At 37.6% G+C, this 17,311-nt stretch overlaps 1 long non-coding RNA gene across 4 annotated transcripts in view; it reads right to left on the bottom strand.

The window, feature by feature from the left end:
* Window positions 1-17,311, bottom strand: part of LOC123859873 (uncharacterized) — a 132,645-nt gene that overhangs the window by 52,284 nt on the left and 63,050 nt on the right. For all 4 annotated transcript variants that reach the window (XR_010413129.1, XR_010413130.1, XR_010413131.1 and 1 more), the window contains 3 exons: window positions 10,337-10,511; window positions 5,962-6,121; window positions 5,430-5,481 (listed from right to left, as the gene is read on the bottom strand). This is a non-coding gene — a long non-coding RNA (uncharacterized LOC123859873). The remainder of the gene's footprint in view (window positions 1-5,429; window positions 5,482-5,961; window positions 6,122-10,336; window positions 10,512-17,311) is intronic.

The raw sequence follows: 17,311 nt of genomic DNA, 5'->3' as shown, positions 1-17,311 counted from the left end.
AGAAGACATGCAGGCCTAGGCATTTTAGATTAGATAACACCTGACCTACCTTGAGAGAGAAAAATAGTAAAAACCTGTTAAAGTCTCTGCTGTTTTAATTAGAGATGTGGTATCATGAAATACTTAATGCTTTCTTTCCTGCTGCTGGAAAAACACCTGCTCCTCGCCCATTATCTGATCTTGTCAGTGCCCAAATAGTGAAGATCTAATGTTCACTGTCAAATGGCATTCTCAGTAGTACATCTCAACTAAACTCTACATACAGAATGATGGCTTCATAGAGGAATAATGATCCAAATAATCCTAGTAATAACCTTGCTTTGGAAGCAAAATGTTTGCAAACTTTCCTATTAAATGTAGTTTTGTCACACCTGTGTAGCCTTGCCAAAGGCATGCTGAGATCTCAATAGTGGGCCAACATGAAAAATGAAGTAAACTGGAATTGTGTTGAGCCAAGCCTAAGAAAATTAATTTAGCTGTAGGTCCAGCCATCAAGGAACCAAAACGGTATGCCTAAGAGAGCATCACAATCTCAGAAGTAATCCTGACTGGTGTTTTTGTACAGGAATCTACACAGCCGGGAAGCATGCCAGAGCTCATGCTTTGCAGGAGAGACTGGTAGAGAAATGGCAAGAGCTATCAAACAGGTAAGCATTTGGCCAAGGGGTCTGGGGCTTGTGGCAGAACCCTGTTCCAGCAAATAGAGCTGAATGACACTGGAAAAGTAAACACAGTCATGAGAAGGCACAATTAGATCAGGAGATATGGCTGCAGCTTTGTAGGCAGTGGACTGCTCAAGCCCAAGCCAGTCCAAGTATCAGACTGACTCAGAACAATAAGGCTAGTGCCAAGTTTCCCCACCGGCAAAGATGTAGTTTATATTTCTTTTCCCGTGTTAGTTCCCTTTAGCTCAAAACTGGACAGAAACGAGCCTATAAGTTTAAAGTTTTCAATGTCTAAAGTTAAATGAGGCTAGAGAAGGTGTGAATCTACCTTTATGTGGTCATTTACGTATTTTTTCTATCCAACACACACAGAAATCACTGAACACACACACACACACACATACACACACACACCACAGACATGAACACACTTTTGTTAATACAGTATGAATGATTTTCTTAAGTCTGTATTTTACAAAGGTCCAAATATATTGCTGACTGCCAAGTCTTCTTAATTTATAACAACAAATAAATCTTACTTAAGATTAGGAAAACCACATTAAGTTTATGATCTTTGACATTCAAGCATATTGTTTAAAATGTTCAAAAAATGATGAACTTTACTTAGAGATGAGTTTCAGGGTATACTTCATCACAGATTATGAAAATCAGTGGAAAATGTACAGTTGTAAAATAAACCAGTGGGAATATACAGATTTCCAATTCTGGGTTCCCTAATTTTAAGCTCTTTATATCCTGATTTATCAAATGCAAACTTTGAACTTCTCCAGTTGAAATATTTCTTAAATTCTAATATAGAAGGATTTATGTATACTCCCCATTGTTTCATTTACTTAGAAAGCAGATTGAAAGAACAATGATGCTGGATTTCAGATGTCTGGAGGAAATACTGCACACGTGACATCTGTTTTCCCTGGAGATTTGACACACATTTGCTTTAATGTACTAGTGTGTTCCTCATTACCTTAGAAGCTATATGCTAAAAACAGGAGTGTGTTTCAGTTTTCAAGGAAAAGAAAAAAATTTTAAATCCCAAAGCCCTTCTCTCTGATGAACAATAAATTAGGGTTAAGCTTTCAAAAAAGAAAAAATGCAAATGATCATGTTTCTAAATGGCCCAACTTTTTAAAGATTATGTGTAAGTCTTCCATAAGCCTTCCATACATGTTAGTTTTTCTTGTTATTGAAGAATTATCCAGAGCCAGAAAGAACATGTCTTTGAAAATCAACAGCTAAAAGAAATAAGATCTGCATCTCTAAATAGCCTGAGTCACCAATTTAAGATGTTTGAGGTACTAATCCTCTGGAAAATTATTTGGCCTCCAGAAGCAGTGAATTGTTAAACATCTTTGGTGGATACCCTGGAGTTTTGCCATAAACTGACACATGAAGATCCATGCCGAACACAGAATGCCACTATTCCACACTATACCAGCTGGCTTGTAACATCTACATCTCTGTATAATTTCCCTTAATAAAAAACATATAACATATTCAAAACACTTCCATGATTCCCATTCAGTTGTTCAACCAATTTGAAAATTGAGGAATATTTCCCCCTCAGATCACCTAAACTTAAAAGCTTTTGTAAGGTTCCTTCAGAGTGAAGGAACACAATTCAGAATGATAGCATGAAGAATAAAATGTATTCTTGAAGTTCACATATCACATGGGTAGATGAGATAAAATCTTTTTCTTCCACTATATCTGTCCTTTGCCTGAGATGACCACATCAAATGATCAGATGTTACTCTGCAGCATGAGAACTAGATGGAGCAATGAAATCAAGTGTCTCGAATCATTTCCTAAGTCCAGACTATGATAATAAACATCTCTTGAAAGGTCTAAGCCAGACCCATTAGTGAACATGAGCTGTCTCACATCAGCTGAAAGGAAAACTGTCTCCTGAAATTAAAGAGCAATTGGTATCAACATTTGCTTTCTCCTGGCACCATCTTTAGAATCTTGGATTCAGACCTTTGACTCATGCATCCTGATGCACTTAAATAAAACTAAAAAGACTTCAATATACCCCACTCAGTGAACTGAAGTAAATAAGTGAATTGATTTAGTGAATTGCATCCATACCCTTAATTAAATACATTTCACAACTTAATTTGGAGAATTAGAATTAATTTTGCATTTATTATAGTGGCTTTTCCATTAAAAATAGAGACACCAAGGAGGTCAGATTGAGCTAGGGATAAAGGTTAGAAGGTCCTATTAAAAAGACTAATAAAAAGTGATTTAAATGTCACCATTTCCCTGCCAAAATGTATACGTGATATTTTTAGTTTGACATGAAAACTCCATCCTTGTTTGTTGGTGTTCAATTCTGAACATAAATTCTACAGTCTTCAGAAAGAGATGATATGTGTGTATTTAACAGCTAAAACACTGACAGGATTGGAAACCAAAATCTTCTGTTTATCCAAAGGTTAGATAGAGTATATTCAGCCACAATATGAATGTAGATTACCTACATGAGCTTGCCAACAACAATCTTTAGGATAGAACAGTAATTTAATGTGTACCTTAGCCAGACACCCAGCAGAGAGAGCTGACCAAGTCTAGCTGACTGAGGCAAGTAATCATTAGCAAATATCTCTGCTAAGATGAGATTTAATAGTTTTTATGGTCTATATCTCTACTGGTTTGAATTTTTCAAAGCCTCAGAAACTACAAAAATATTAAAGTGAGAAGTCTTTATTGATTAAAAGAATAAAACAAATTGATTAACAGATTGGTGGATGACTGCATGTATAGATGGATAGATGAATTTTCAAAGACTTTAATTTATAATATAGTTTTTATTTAAATAAAAAACCAAAGTACTTTACTTCCTTTTTATAATATCTGGTTTGAAATTGTATCCAGCAGGTTGAAGACAGCTGAGGGAGCAATTGGGGAAATTTTTCCTTAAGAGACTATAATGACACAATTCATTTTCCATATATTACAGATATTATCATGGAAGATAAATTGAAGAGATTCCAAGAAAGAGAAAGAAGTCATGATTTAGGTATTAATTCTTCAGTCAAGAAGTTTACCCTCAGAAGTCTCCATTTGTTTACATTTTTTACAAAACTATATTTCAAACATCTTGGCTGGATATATGCACTTCATCAGAACAAGTAACTAGTTCATGATTAGCTAGATTCTCCATACACCAGGATCATCTCCAGTTGTAAATTAAGTACCAGTGGAAGTCAAATCAGCAGAGTATAATTTATTAAGCTACTGCTGTGTTAATGCAACCTCCAAAGGTAGCTCATTTACTATCCAGGATTTGATTAGCCCCTAGAAAAACCTGGTTCATTTTATTCAGATAACGCTATTTCAAACCATAAATTTCACAAACTGACCCTCAGAGACAAAATACCTGTGAATTTAAGTATTCTGTAATTTACAGAATTAAGAATTCTATAAAATTCTAACTCATTCATTTTCCATCCACATTGACACCTTGCTAGTTGTACAGGGAGTTATAAAATATGTAATCCTGCTATTTTTCAAAGATAAGTTAGGCAATATCCCGGGGAGGCATATTTTGCTCAGGAATCCTTACACCATTATGATACTACCCAATATGTTATGGCAATTGTAATACTTTGTAGACCAGTGGAAAATATATCTAAAAATAACTGTGCCATTTCTGAGCAAAAGCAGAAGTAATTGATGTTTCCTAGAAAAATGATCCCACCTGGCTTTGTAGAAGAGCAGCATGAGTGTTTCAGTGACAGGTAGATCCAGAACAGAGCTTTGTCCTCAATATCATTCCGATTCTCTGAAACCCCAAAGCAAGGTTCATAGAGATTCTTTAGAATGCTCCACTTGAAAGCCAGATTACACTATTTAAGTGGCCTATGGAGTTCTGTATTAAAGGCTCCCTGCTGCTCAGGCATTTTTCCCATTATAATATATTGCTGTGGATTTAACACTGTAGATGTTCTAGCATTTAACTAATATGGCTCAAAAGGTTGTCATTGGGGGGGCGCCTGGGTGGCTCAGTTGGTTGAGCGACTGCCTTCGGCTCAGGTCATGATCCTGGAGTCCCTGGATCGAGTCCCGCATCGGGCTCCCTGCTCGGCGGGGAGCCTGCTTCTCCCTCTGACCCTCCCCCCTCTCATGTGCTCTCTCTCTCTCATTCTCTCTGTCTCAAATAAATAAATAAAATCTTTAAAAAAAAAAAAAAAAAGGTTGTCATTGGGGACGCTTCTAAATTGTATCACTGCAAATAAACCTTGCTACAGAAAGAACTGCTTATTTAGCAAAGACATTTTATGGCATATTTGCATAAAAATACTACTTCTGTCTTTCAAGTTCATCTGTAACACTGCTGCTGAGCAGAAGAGCATTAGATGTGTTACGAACACAAGCGACTTTGGCAGCAAGCTAATTTGTAAATGCATGTTGCAAACTTTAAGTGCACCACAATGCCCTAACTTATACCCTGCCTAACTCGGAGATGTTTGCATAATAGAAAAAGAGTATCGAAAATACTTATTACTCAGCTCTTCCATTTAGCTTAGGGGAAATTGGTAATCAACCACTGGATGTTAGTCCCCTGTCATATGTGGCCTACAAAGCTGGTGAATGAAGCAATTCAAGGCAAGGCAGTTTCCAGAGGAGAATGAAATATTGGCCACATGGTTAGATTGTTTGAAGAGATGTTTTTTAGCCCTCTTCTAACACCAACCAACAGTGAATATGAAAGCAGACATGAGAACGAAAGGTATTTACCAAGCCTTGTCATGTCCTCTTGATCTCAGTTGAAGGCTCATGCTTGCTGGTACTGCAGAACATGAAAACAGCTTAGACTCAGAGAAGCCTGGGTTCAACATCTGTCTTAATGTATGTGCTATGTGCTCTTAGACAAGTTGTTTGACCTAAGACTCAATTTCCTCATATTTTTTGAAATGTGTATAACATACTGACTTTGGTGGTTAAGAAAATTTAACAGCCTTTTCAGTTAGATAAGGCAGGTACTTTTACCTACATTCTGTAGATAGGAAAATTAAAGCTCAATGAATTTAAGAGAATCTGTACAAATTTAAGAATTTGTAAAATGTCACATATATAGATAATAGCAGAGCTGGGTACAAAATCCAAGATGTTGGCCCCTGACTTAAAGGTATTTCTGTTCCAATATGTAGGATTCTCAATTTTCCTAGATTTTGCTGGGTGTTCTGACCTCACAGATGTACACATAAACTATTTTCATTTTTAAGCCAAACAAATCTTTATTTATTAAAAAGTGAAGAAAAAACAAAACCTTAAACAGCTAGTCAGGTTGAAACTTCACATTTGCTTTTTTGAAAGTCTGTCCACAGGTCTCCTAAACTGTTCCTACTTTTCACAGATTCTTCCTTTATTTCAACTCTGAACTCAAAAGATACAAGGCTTCCACTTCTCTCTGAGATTCCAGCAGTGTCCTGTGATATAAGGAAATTGGGGACAAAGGAGGCCATTTGTAAGTATAAGCCAGCTATGGATTGAATGTTGACTGGGCACGTCCCTCGCTGCTTACTATAACTTTTTTTTCTCTATTGAATTAATATGATCATTGCAAAAAATTAGATTACAATATGGTCATAACAAAATATATGCCTACAAATTAATTTATTTATACATTCAGAGAGTATTTTAAGTTAGAACTTATTCATGTCCTTGGACAATATACCATACTATGTAATTTATGTATTTATTTCTTTTATTCTCTCATATCTCACTAAAAATAAAATGCAGGAATGTGTAACTATTGTCACCATTTTATTCCCAATTTTAGAAAAAGTTTCTAAGACATAGACATGTATTAAATATTTGTTAAATGAATGAATGCATCCCTCAATCAAATACATACCTTAAATGGGAATATGAATTCCATCTGATACCAACCCAACCATTTTTGCATTGCATCATCCTTTCTCACCTATTTAAAGTGAATTTCTCACCTGTTTAAGGTGCAATTTCCCCTTCTTTTTCCTGCATCATCAATGTATTACACTATCAAATTCTTCCCATCCACTTACAGCTATGCATTAGTATCTATCAACTTGAAAAAAAAAAAAAAAAAACAACCTTGACACCATAGCTCCCTCCAGCTGTATCTTCACTTGTCTGCTCCCTTTACATGAAATCTTTTTTAAAAAGTTGCCTCTACTTCCTGAATCCACTTCTTCCCTTTTCAATATTTCTTGACACACATGCCTGAAACTATAATTGCTTTTGTTAATGTCATCAGTGATCTCCATGTTGTCAAAGCTAATGGCCAGTATGGTTTTGAAACACTTTCTTCACTTGACTCTTAGGATACCATTTGCCTTTCATTCTCCTCCTCTCCCACTGGTACGTATTTATCTTTCTAACCTTGAATCACTGGTATGTCCCAGGGCTGTCTTCAACACTCTGCTTCCATCCTCTATTGACACTTACCATCTAGGTAATCTCATTCAATGGCTTTAGATATCATCTATATGTTAATGACTCTAATTTTAATCTCTATCACTGTTCTCTCTCTTAAACTGCAGACTCATATATCCAATGCTTATTTCACATGTTCACTTGAATGCCTGAAAAACACCTTAAATTTAGCATGCCCAAATGCAAACTCTTGGTTCCTTGTCCACCCCCAAAATCTATACTTCCCCCAATGTTCTTCATTTCAGAAAAGGGCACCTCCATGATTTCGGTTGTTTATGCCATAGAGCTTACTGTCATCACAGGCTCCTCTCTTTTCTCTCACACTCCACATTCAATCCATCAGTAAATCCCGTAAGTCCTAGCTTCAACATATATTCTTAACCAACTATTTCTTAAAACTTCTAACACCATAGTTGAAATCACTATCATCTGTCACCTATACGACTAAAATGGGCTTCTAAATGAGTCTCTGTGTTTCTTTTTTTTAAGATTTTATTTATTTATTTGAGAGAGAGAGAGAGAGAGAGAGAGAGAGCGCGCGCGTGAGTGGGGGGAGGGGTAGAGGGAGACAGAGACTCCCAAGCAGACTCTGTGCACTGAGTGCAGAGCCCAATGCAGGGCGCAATCTCACGACCCTGAGATCATGACCTGAGCTGAAATCAAGAATCAGACACCTAACAAACTGAGCCACCCAGGCACCACAGTCTCTATGTTTCTAGCCATGCCACTCTTACAGTCTCTTCTCAATACAGTATTCAACAATCTTTATAAAACATAACTTAAATCATGTCAGGGGGACCTGGGTGGCTCAGTCAGTTAAGTGTCTGCCTTCAGCTCAAGTCATGATCCCAGTGTCCTGGGATTGAGCCCCACATCAGGCTCCCTGCTCAGCCCGGAGTCTGCTTCTCCCTCTCCTTCACCTTCTGCCCTTCCCCCAGCTCATGCTCATTCTCTCTCTCTCAAATAAATAAATAAAATCTTAAGGAAAAAAGAAACATAAATTAGATCATGTCAAAACTTTGTTGAAAACCATCCATTAGCTTCTGAAATCACTCAGAATGAGACCCAAAGTCTTAACCACAGTATACAAGACCCAAATCATCTCCTCCAACCTACTGCACAAATTCTCTAATTTCATCTATCATTCTCCTATGAATTATGATCCAGTTAACACTAGACTCCTGAATATTCCTCAAATATTCCAAGTACCACCCCCCACCTCATTGCAATCATATTTTCCTTTGCCTAGAAAATGCTCCCTCAAAATGTCTAGTTGGGTTTCTCTATCACGTCCTCAAGTTCTGTGCTCAAATCAGACACTAGGTGAGAAGGTTTCATTGACCATTCCATACAAAATAATGTCCTACCCCCCTAACTCTATATATCTTTATCCTTCCTTCACAGCATCCATCACTAGCTAACATATATTATTTGTTTATTGCCTTTTTCTCTGCTTTAGAACATGAGCTCCAAGACAGCAGAAAAATTATCTGTTGTGTGTATTGCTGTATCCCAGTCTTGAGACAGTTCCTGATACATGGTTGATGCTTAATAAATATCTATTGAGTCAGCTGAATGACTCCCTTAACTATGAAAAAATAGGGTGAGGAGAAACCATTGTCTCAGAAAAAGTTATACTAGGACCTTCCATGGCCAAATAAAGTAGAAAAACACAGGCTTAAATAAAATTAACTTCTCTGACTAGAGGGCTTCTCGAAAGGGGAATAGGATAAAGTATAGCATATGCCAAATGTATGAAATTACGAAAACCTTTATAAGGGAGATTTCATGAGACTATCTACTTTCTGGGGAACACACTGGAGAAATGCTGCCAAATTTAAACTGTATAGAATAGAATATATTTTGCAAGAAAGTTTTATTAATGACTTGATTGTATACTAGTACCTTTTGAGAGAGTTAGACATGGTACCAGAATTTGTACAAAATAATTTATTCAGTGAAAAATATTTCATTTAAAAAAAAGAAAGAAAAAGAAAAAATATTTTATTTTAATTCTGTAGGTGTGGAAAAAGATATTTTTAAGCTCCTAAAGATGAGGCGGACATAAGTTATTCAATTTACAAAGTCCCTTATTTCATTTCATAGGAACTCTATAAGATATGTATTGGTATCAGTGAGGTCATATGATACATGTCTTTCTCTGATTGACTTATTTCGCTCAGGATAATACCCTCCAGTTTCATCCACGTCATTGCAAATGGCAAAATTTCATTCCTTTTTATGGCTGCATAATATTCCATTGGCGTGAGGAATTCTTAATCTCAGGAAACAAACTGAGGGTTGCTGGAGTGGTGGGGGGTGGGAGGGATGGGGTGGCTGGTGATAGACATTGGGGAGGGTATGTGCTATGGTGAGCGCTGTGAATTGTGCAAGACTGTTGAATCACAGACCTGTACCTCTGAAACAAATAATACATTATATGTTAAAAAAAAGAAGAAGAAGAAGAAGATAGCAGGAAGGGAAAAATGAGGGGGCAGAAATCGGAGGGGGAGACGAACCATTGGAGACTATGGACTCTGAGAAACAAACTGAGGGTGCCAGAGGGAAGGGGGTGGGGGGATGGGTTAGCCTGGTGATGGGTATTAAGGAGGGCATGTACTGCACGGAGCACTGGGTGTTATGCGCAATGAGTCATGGAACACTGTATCAAAAACTAATGATGTAATGTATGGTGATTAACATAACATAATAATAATTAAAAAAAAGATATGTATTGGTTTCTCTACTTTTTATATGAAGGAAACAAAACCTAGGGTGTTTAAGTGACTTCCTCAAAAAATTAATGATAGAACCAGAGTTTGAACCTAGGTCATTCCAGTGCCCCAAATCCCAGAATGTATTCCTCCTCCCCTCCCTTCTTTCCTCCCTTCCTTCTTTCACTTCTTTCTCATTCATGATGCCTCTCTAAAATTCAAAATCAATCAAAATATCACCAGTCTCCCCCTACAAAGGTTTAGTTTTTCTATTATGGGAGAAATACTCTATTCTAGAAATCAACAAATTTTGTACAGATCCCATGAAAAATGGGTCCCATTTTGCATTTTAGTGATCCATTATTTTTATGGACCACCCTGCACTTCCTATACTCTCCCCAGGCTCTTTTTATTTCATGGGAGCAAAAATTTCTTCTCTTAAACCAAAAGCTTCATTTAAAAGGAAATTAACTATTATTTAAAGGGCAGCTTAAATGCCATTTCAAATCATACCTTATTTCTGTACATCCAAGGCATTCTTCATAGAATGTAAACTATTTTTAAATGGTCATTTTTTTTCCAGTCCCTGTTTCCGTCGGTTGTGTGGTAAGCAGGAAAGCAAAGACTTCATGCAGATGTACTCAGTTACCACTTGAGACCAGTATTTTTCATTCTCATTTTAATTCTCCTTTATAACCACACAAAGAGTTATTCAAATTTGGAAGGTATGGCTGATTAAGAACTTATATAAACTCAAACAAATTGCTCAAAAGAAGAAACTAAATTAATCTCTTCTTATGCCTTTATTTTTGTCAGTTGCCTTTAAAACTGATTATGATTTTGCTATTTCATAACCAAATAGCCCTCTGCCTTAAATACAGGTTCTCTTCCCTAAGTTGAGCTTTAAAATATTACTGCTGTATTAAATACTGACTGTACAAGTTTAACTAAATAATACTTACCACCTAGAAAACTGAGAAATCTAAATGTTATTAGGATAAATGATGGTATGCCAACTTTGTGGATTCATTCTCTAGTAAATTTCAATTTTCATTTCATCTTATAACATCAGATCAATGTTTCTATTTAGAATTTTAAATCCACAAATATTAAATTCATTCATTCATTCATTCATTCATTCATTCATCAGTAATGAGAAAATGCGAATTTAAATAATAAGATACCATTTTTATGTCAGGCAATGAAAGTCTTAACTCATGCCACTGTGGTGATCATTTTCCAATATATAAGCATATCAAATCAACACAACACACACCTTAAACTTATACAATGTTATATGTCAATTATATCTCAATAAAGCGGGGTGGGGGGCAACGGTGGGAAATGAGATACCAGAATTCAGTTCTTGGTAAGGGCCCTATTCTGGCTTACAAGCAGCCAGCATCTGGCTGTGTGCTCACACGACCTCTTTGTTCTCCAGGGAAGAGCAAGAGCTCCTTTATCTATTCCTCTTCCGAAAAGGGCACTAATCCCATAATGGGGACCCCACCTTCATGACTTAATCTAACCCTAAATACCTCCAAAGACCCCATCTCCCAACACCAACACATTGGGGGTTAGGGCTTCAACATGATTTGGAAAGGAAGGGAACACAAACATTCAGGCCATAACATCGGTAAAGGACAACTTTATATATATGTCCATAGAGACATGAACATGCATAACCCCTGTGGTACTACTTATACTACCAAAATAGATTTAACTATACATAAGTACTTCTTAAAAAAAAAAAAAGCCTGGATGGCTCAGTTGTTAAGCGTCTGCCTTCGGCTCAGGTCATAATGCCAGGGTCCTAGGATTGAGACCCGCATTAGGCTCCCTGCTCAGCGGGAAGCCTGCTTCTCCCTCTCCCACTAGCCCTGCTTGTGTTCTCTCTCTCGCTGTGTCAAATAAATAAATAAAATCTTTAAAAATAATAATAATAATACTGAATGAAAAAGGAAGGTAAAAAAAGGATAAATGTAGTGATGTAACTAAGGTTAAACCCTTCAAAACAGAAAAGCTATAAATTATTTATGGTACATATACATATATGAGATAAAAATGAACTAGAAAGATGCACACCAAGTTCATAAAAGACAGTTCCTGTGGAGGCAGGAAGAGTAGAATGAGACTGAGACTGGTAATGAATGGAGAAGAGAGATAACAAAATTTTAACAATTGTCAGTTATGAAAATGGGTATTCTACTATTCTATGTATTTTTCTGAAACATTTACATTTTTTAATTTTTAAAACAAATTACTAGAATCCTACATCCTACATCCTAACTACACTTGGGTTCAGGAGGTTGGAGTAGTTCATCTTATCTTTGTCATGGTTATGATAAATGGGGTATGTATTTGCAGAATAACCGTAATTGTTTAACAAGACTGGTAATCATACATTGGACATTCCAATGAAATATTTACCCAGTTTTGATGTTGATAAGACATTTATATATATAGATCTTGTGAAAATGTATATTATAATATGCTAAGGCCACTAGTTGGCATTAGTAATGTATTACATGATTGAATTAATTGCAATATGGGTAAAAAGTAGTGTAATCACATCCAATACTGAGAAACCTAAGGAAAGTTTCTAGTGTTACTGGAAGATGGAAAATATTGTTATTTAAAGACAATGTAAGCATGAATTCTAAACCCAAAGTAACAATGAATTTAGCCATTTGAGTTTCAAAACATGATTGAGATCAGGAATATTTCGCAGAAAACGTGTGCAGAATAAGGGAAGAAGTAGAAAAATATGGATGCATATGGAGGAATAATGCTCCTTTCTAAAAACTCCAACTAACCTCATGGTAAATATATTGAACCTGTTTCTCTAAGCAGCATACTTGGAGGATCTAATGTCAAAAAAGTTTAGAATTAGACAATGGTGGCCATTGGCATTTTATTGAGATGTGTTATATGGTGATTCACTTTTTCAAGCTTGTATGTACTAAAGATATGTCCTTGCCAAAACTATGACTACATTGGCTTAGGCCCCATCATTTGTTACCTGCTTAATGTCTCAATTTACTGCCCACCTCCAGTTTCTACCCTCTTTTTAACTCATTGTCCACTCTAACATCATATCTCTGATATAAAATTCTGTTCATGTCAGTCCCTAATTAAAAACATGCTAAACAAAACCAAAACCTGCAATGAGCTAGTCCTGTGGGCTTGGAGACATTTCCTTTAAGAATAGTTGAATAAGAAAAGCAAGATACAGGGGCATCTGGGTGGCTCAGTCAGTTAAGTGTCTGCCTTCAGCTCAGGACATGATCTCAGGGTCCTGGGATTGAGTCCCACATCAGGCTCCCTGCTCAGCGGGGAGTCTGCCTCTTCTTCTCCATCTGCCTCTCCCCCAGCTCATGCTCTCTCTCTCTCTCTCGCTCAAGTAAATAAATAAAATCTTTAAAAAAAAAAGGCAATATACAGAAAAATATGCAAAGTATTCTTTTGTAAAGCAAACAATGACCAAAAGAGCTATGTGTGGAAACTGGATATATGTATAACATACTGTACACTTGAATATGATTATATAACCATGGAGAAAACAAGGGTTACAAAATAAGTGTTAATACGAGTTGGGGAGGGAAAGATGTGATGGGGGAGGGGGGAAATGGAAAGGACCAAGTTGAAAAAGGAAAAGGAAAAAAACAGTATGTATATGATCACCTCTATATATTGATATATTCTTTGTGTATAATAATTTTTAAAGATTTTTTTTTATTTTAGTGAGAGAGCGAGTGGGGAGGGGGTAGAGGGAGAGTCACAAGCAGACTCCCCACTGAGAGCACAGCCCAATGCAGAGCTCAGTCCCACAACCCATGAGATCATGACCTGAGCCAAAACCAAGGGTTGGTCATTCAATCAACTGGGCCGCCCAGGCGCCCCATGTGTGTAATATTTTTAAGTAAGCACTTAAAAACCATAACAATAATTATAACTTCCCATTATCTGCAGGAAGGAGTTGAAACTCTCTGGCATAAAACAGAGTCTTTCCAATTCCCAAATTCAAATCCCACAACCACACCAGCCTCTGTCCCAGCTGCACCTTTTCTTCACTGTTCCCATACCACACCATCTGAACTCTCCCTGTCTTACAAACCATCATGTATCTGGAATGCCCTCTCCTCCTTTCTCCCTAGGGAAACCCTAATCTTCATTCAAGATCCAATTCAAATGTCCCTTGTGAAGCCTTCCTTAAATTCACATACTCCATCTTCTGTGCTCCCTTAGGTCTTTGTAGATCCTTCTATTGTGATGCTAAATTGTATTATGATTACTTTTGGACATATTTCAGCATATAATTCTCTCACTAGATGGTTAATTACATGAGTAAAAGAACCATATTTTTAGTTTTTGCACATCCAGCACCTAGGATTATACCAGCATTTAGGAACTGGTAAGTAATTTTTGTTGAATTAATTGATTGATTTCTGTGTGATTTCATGTCTTTAAAATGATACTCAACATTGTTAGCTTTCTGTATGTCAAGGTTAAGCATTTAAATCCCTATAAGCAAATCAGTTTTTTTCTTTTTTTTTTCCTTTTTTTCTTTTTTTTTTAATTTTTTTTTATTCTTATGTTAATCCCCATACATTACATCATTAGTTTTAGATGAAGTGTTCCATGATTCATTGTTTGTGCACAACACCCAGTGCTCCATGCAGAATGTGCCCTCCTCAATACCCACCACCAGGCTAACCCATCCTCCCACCCCCCTCCCCTCTAGAACCCTGTTTGTTTTTCAGAGTCCATCGTCTCTCATGGTTCGTCCACCCCTCCGATTTCCCCCGCCTCATTCTTCCCCTCCCGCTGCCGCCTCCTCCTCCTCCTCCTCCTCCTCCTCCTCCTCCTCCTTCTTCTTCTTCTTCTTCTTCTTCTTCTTCTTCTTTTTTTCCTAACATATATTGCATTATTTGTTTCAGAGGTACAGATCTGAGATTCAACAGTCCTGCACAATTCACAGCGCTTACCAGAGCACACACCCTCCCCAGTGTCCATCACCCAGTCACCCCATCCCCCCCACCCCACCCCCACTCCACCAACACTCAGTTTGTTTCCTGCGATTAAGAATTCCTCATATCAGTGAGATCATATGATACATGTCTTTCTCTGTTTGACTTATTTCACTCAACATAATACCCTCCAGTTCCATCCACGTGGTTGCAAAAGCAAATCAGTTTTATTCTGGCTAATGGCCATGGTTTACAAACATCTCATACTCGCCCGTGTAACAGGATTTTAGGGAGGGATCCCTTCTATCTAAGTTTTGGGGAGGCCACCCCAAATTAAGACCAAAACAACAGGTGGCATTTCTTCCACATTCCAAACTAAGGTACTAGTCCTCCTATATAAGACTTGAGAGGGGGTGGACAACGACCCCTTGGCGACTCACATATACTTCAAGGGTCTCAAAGAATTGAAATTGAAGAAACGAGAAGGGACAAAACAATTTCTCTGGAGAAAGTTGTTGGAGGCCATAGCAACTTTCCATTTCCCTCACCTATGAGAAAGGATTCGAGAACACTTCTCGGAGATGTGGATGTTTATTCCTTCAAGTTTGGAGGACACAGAAGACAAGTATTTGGTCCACCCTTGAGAAATGTCAGGCGAAAGACTACTTGGGTCTGTCTGCTTGGTGGCAGAGCAAAGAGATACCGGTGTACTCAGAGCCAGCTGTATTCCTTACAACCAGGCAGAGTTTCATGTTTATGTGGACCAAACATGGGCCCTTTAGTTGGGAGCTGGCTAAGGGGAGCTTTTGAAAGTATTTTTTCTAGGGATGAGCCACCCTTAGCACAGAGAAGCTGTGGGATCCTAACAGATGCCAAAGTTGAGAAGGAGTTAAAGCATTCAAGCAGAGGAGAGGTGATTGCATGATTCTTGCAAGAGAACCTCGGAGGAACTCACAATCTCTGAGTGCCCCCCCACGACAAGCCAACATAGAATGCTAGCATACTTGCCCCGTGCCTCTCCTCTCCCCCCACACCCCAACAAGGAAAGGTGAAACTTCAGTGCTGGGGGTTAGGGGGATGCCAGGACATTTCCTCAACTGCAGCAGGCCCAAAATGGGGAAGCTTTTAACTTTACATGAAATTAGAGGTTCACTTTCCTGAAATGGGATTGTTACTGTGACTATATGTAACTAGACTACTTCTTTTATCATACAAAAGTGAATGCAAGAGCTATGGAACTCACCTAATATTTCAACCAGATGTTGGAAAAAGAGCTAATCCTAGGAAGGTTTGAACTTAACATGTTCTAGTGTTTCAAACAAACTTGTGCATGCTGTTTTACCCAACAGGAATGGAATGAAAAATATGTATTAATTTGTATCAATTTATTGCCACTACAGAGGGAAAGAAACCTCAAGTGCATGTTTGGCTCAGAGAGAAATAATGGATCATATTCTAAAGGCTGATGTTAGGATAAATTGTCAAAGATATACAACATATCCTCTTAATGTCATGATTGAAACTCACAATGAAATCACTGCAGCAATTCTAACACAAAAAAGCTTATCTTCATAAAGAATTTTAGTCATACAATAAGGTACTCTCCTAGTCCAACGAAATAATTAGGACAATACTCAGAAATTTATTTATTTTTTCTGTCATACTAATTTACTGCATATCAGGTATGATAGTAGGCACTGGAGAAACAAAGCTGAAGAAGACCACATCCTAGTTACTGAGCAGTTCACAGACAAGAAGAAAGGCAAACACATAGACAAAAAAACACCAGCCATGGGGCTAGTGAAGGCCTTCGTCAGATCACATCTGGACTGTTAGAGTGTCACCTAACCAGGCTTCCTGCCTCTAGACACATGTCCTCATGCCCATCTACACTGATTTCTAAAATAAATCTAATATGATCATGGCACAAACCTACACTGAATGCTCTACTAGTTTCTAGTAAATTTCAAGGTTAAGTTGAAGTAACTTAATCAGGGATACTCTATGATCTGCCTCCTAACTACTTCTTCATTCTCCGTTTTAAATACTCCCCTTAGGGATGCCTGGGTGGCTCAGTCGGTTAAGCATCTGTCTTCTGCTCAGGTCATGATCCTGGAGTCCCGGGATCGAGTCCTGCATCGGGCTCCTTGTTAGTAGGGAGCCTGCTTCTCCCTCTCCCTCTCCCTCTGCCTGCCGCTCCCCCTGCTTGTGCTCTCTCTGTCAAATAAATAAATAAATAAAAATCTTTAAAAAATAAAAATAAATACTCCTCTTTTGTTAACCTTATACGCCAGTGCCTCAAAGTATACCACATTGTTTCAAACCTCTGAGCCTTTGACCATGCTGTCCTTTCTCCCTAGAATCCCTTCGGCATCTCATTGGCCTGCAAAACTTCAGTTCATTCTTTGAAACCTTGTTAAGACATTCACCTCTTCTGTGACGTCTTTCACGTCCACCTCTTCTTTCTGAACTAATCACATCTTTATTCATATCAATTCCATTTCTTAGCCATACTTCC

The sequence above is a fragment of the Mirounga angustirostris genome, unplaced genomic scaffold, assembly GCF_029215605.1.
Source record: "Mirounga angustirostris isolate CCGP_5_RB_7025 unplaced genomic scaffold, mMirAng1.0.hap1 SCAF_7, whole genome shotgun sequence".
Taxonomy (NCBI): domain Eukaryota; kingdom Metazoa; phylum Chordata; class Mammalia; order Carnivora; family Phocidae; genus Mirounga; species Mirounga angustirostris.
The sequence above is the reverse complement of the archived record's forward strand: the minus strand, read 5'-3'. Positions and strand labels throughout refer to the sequence as shown.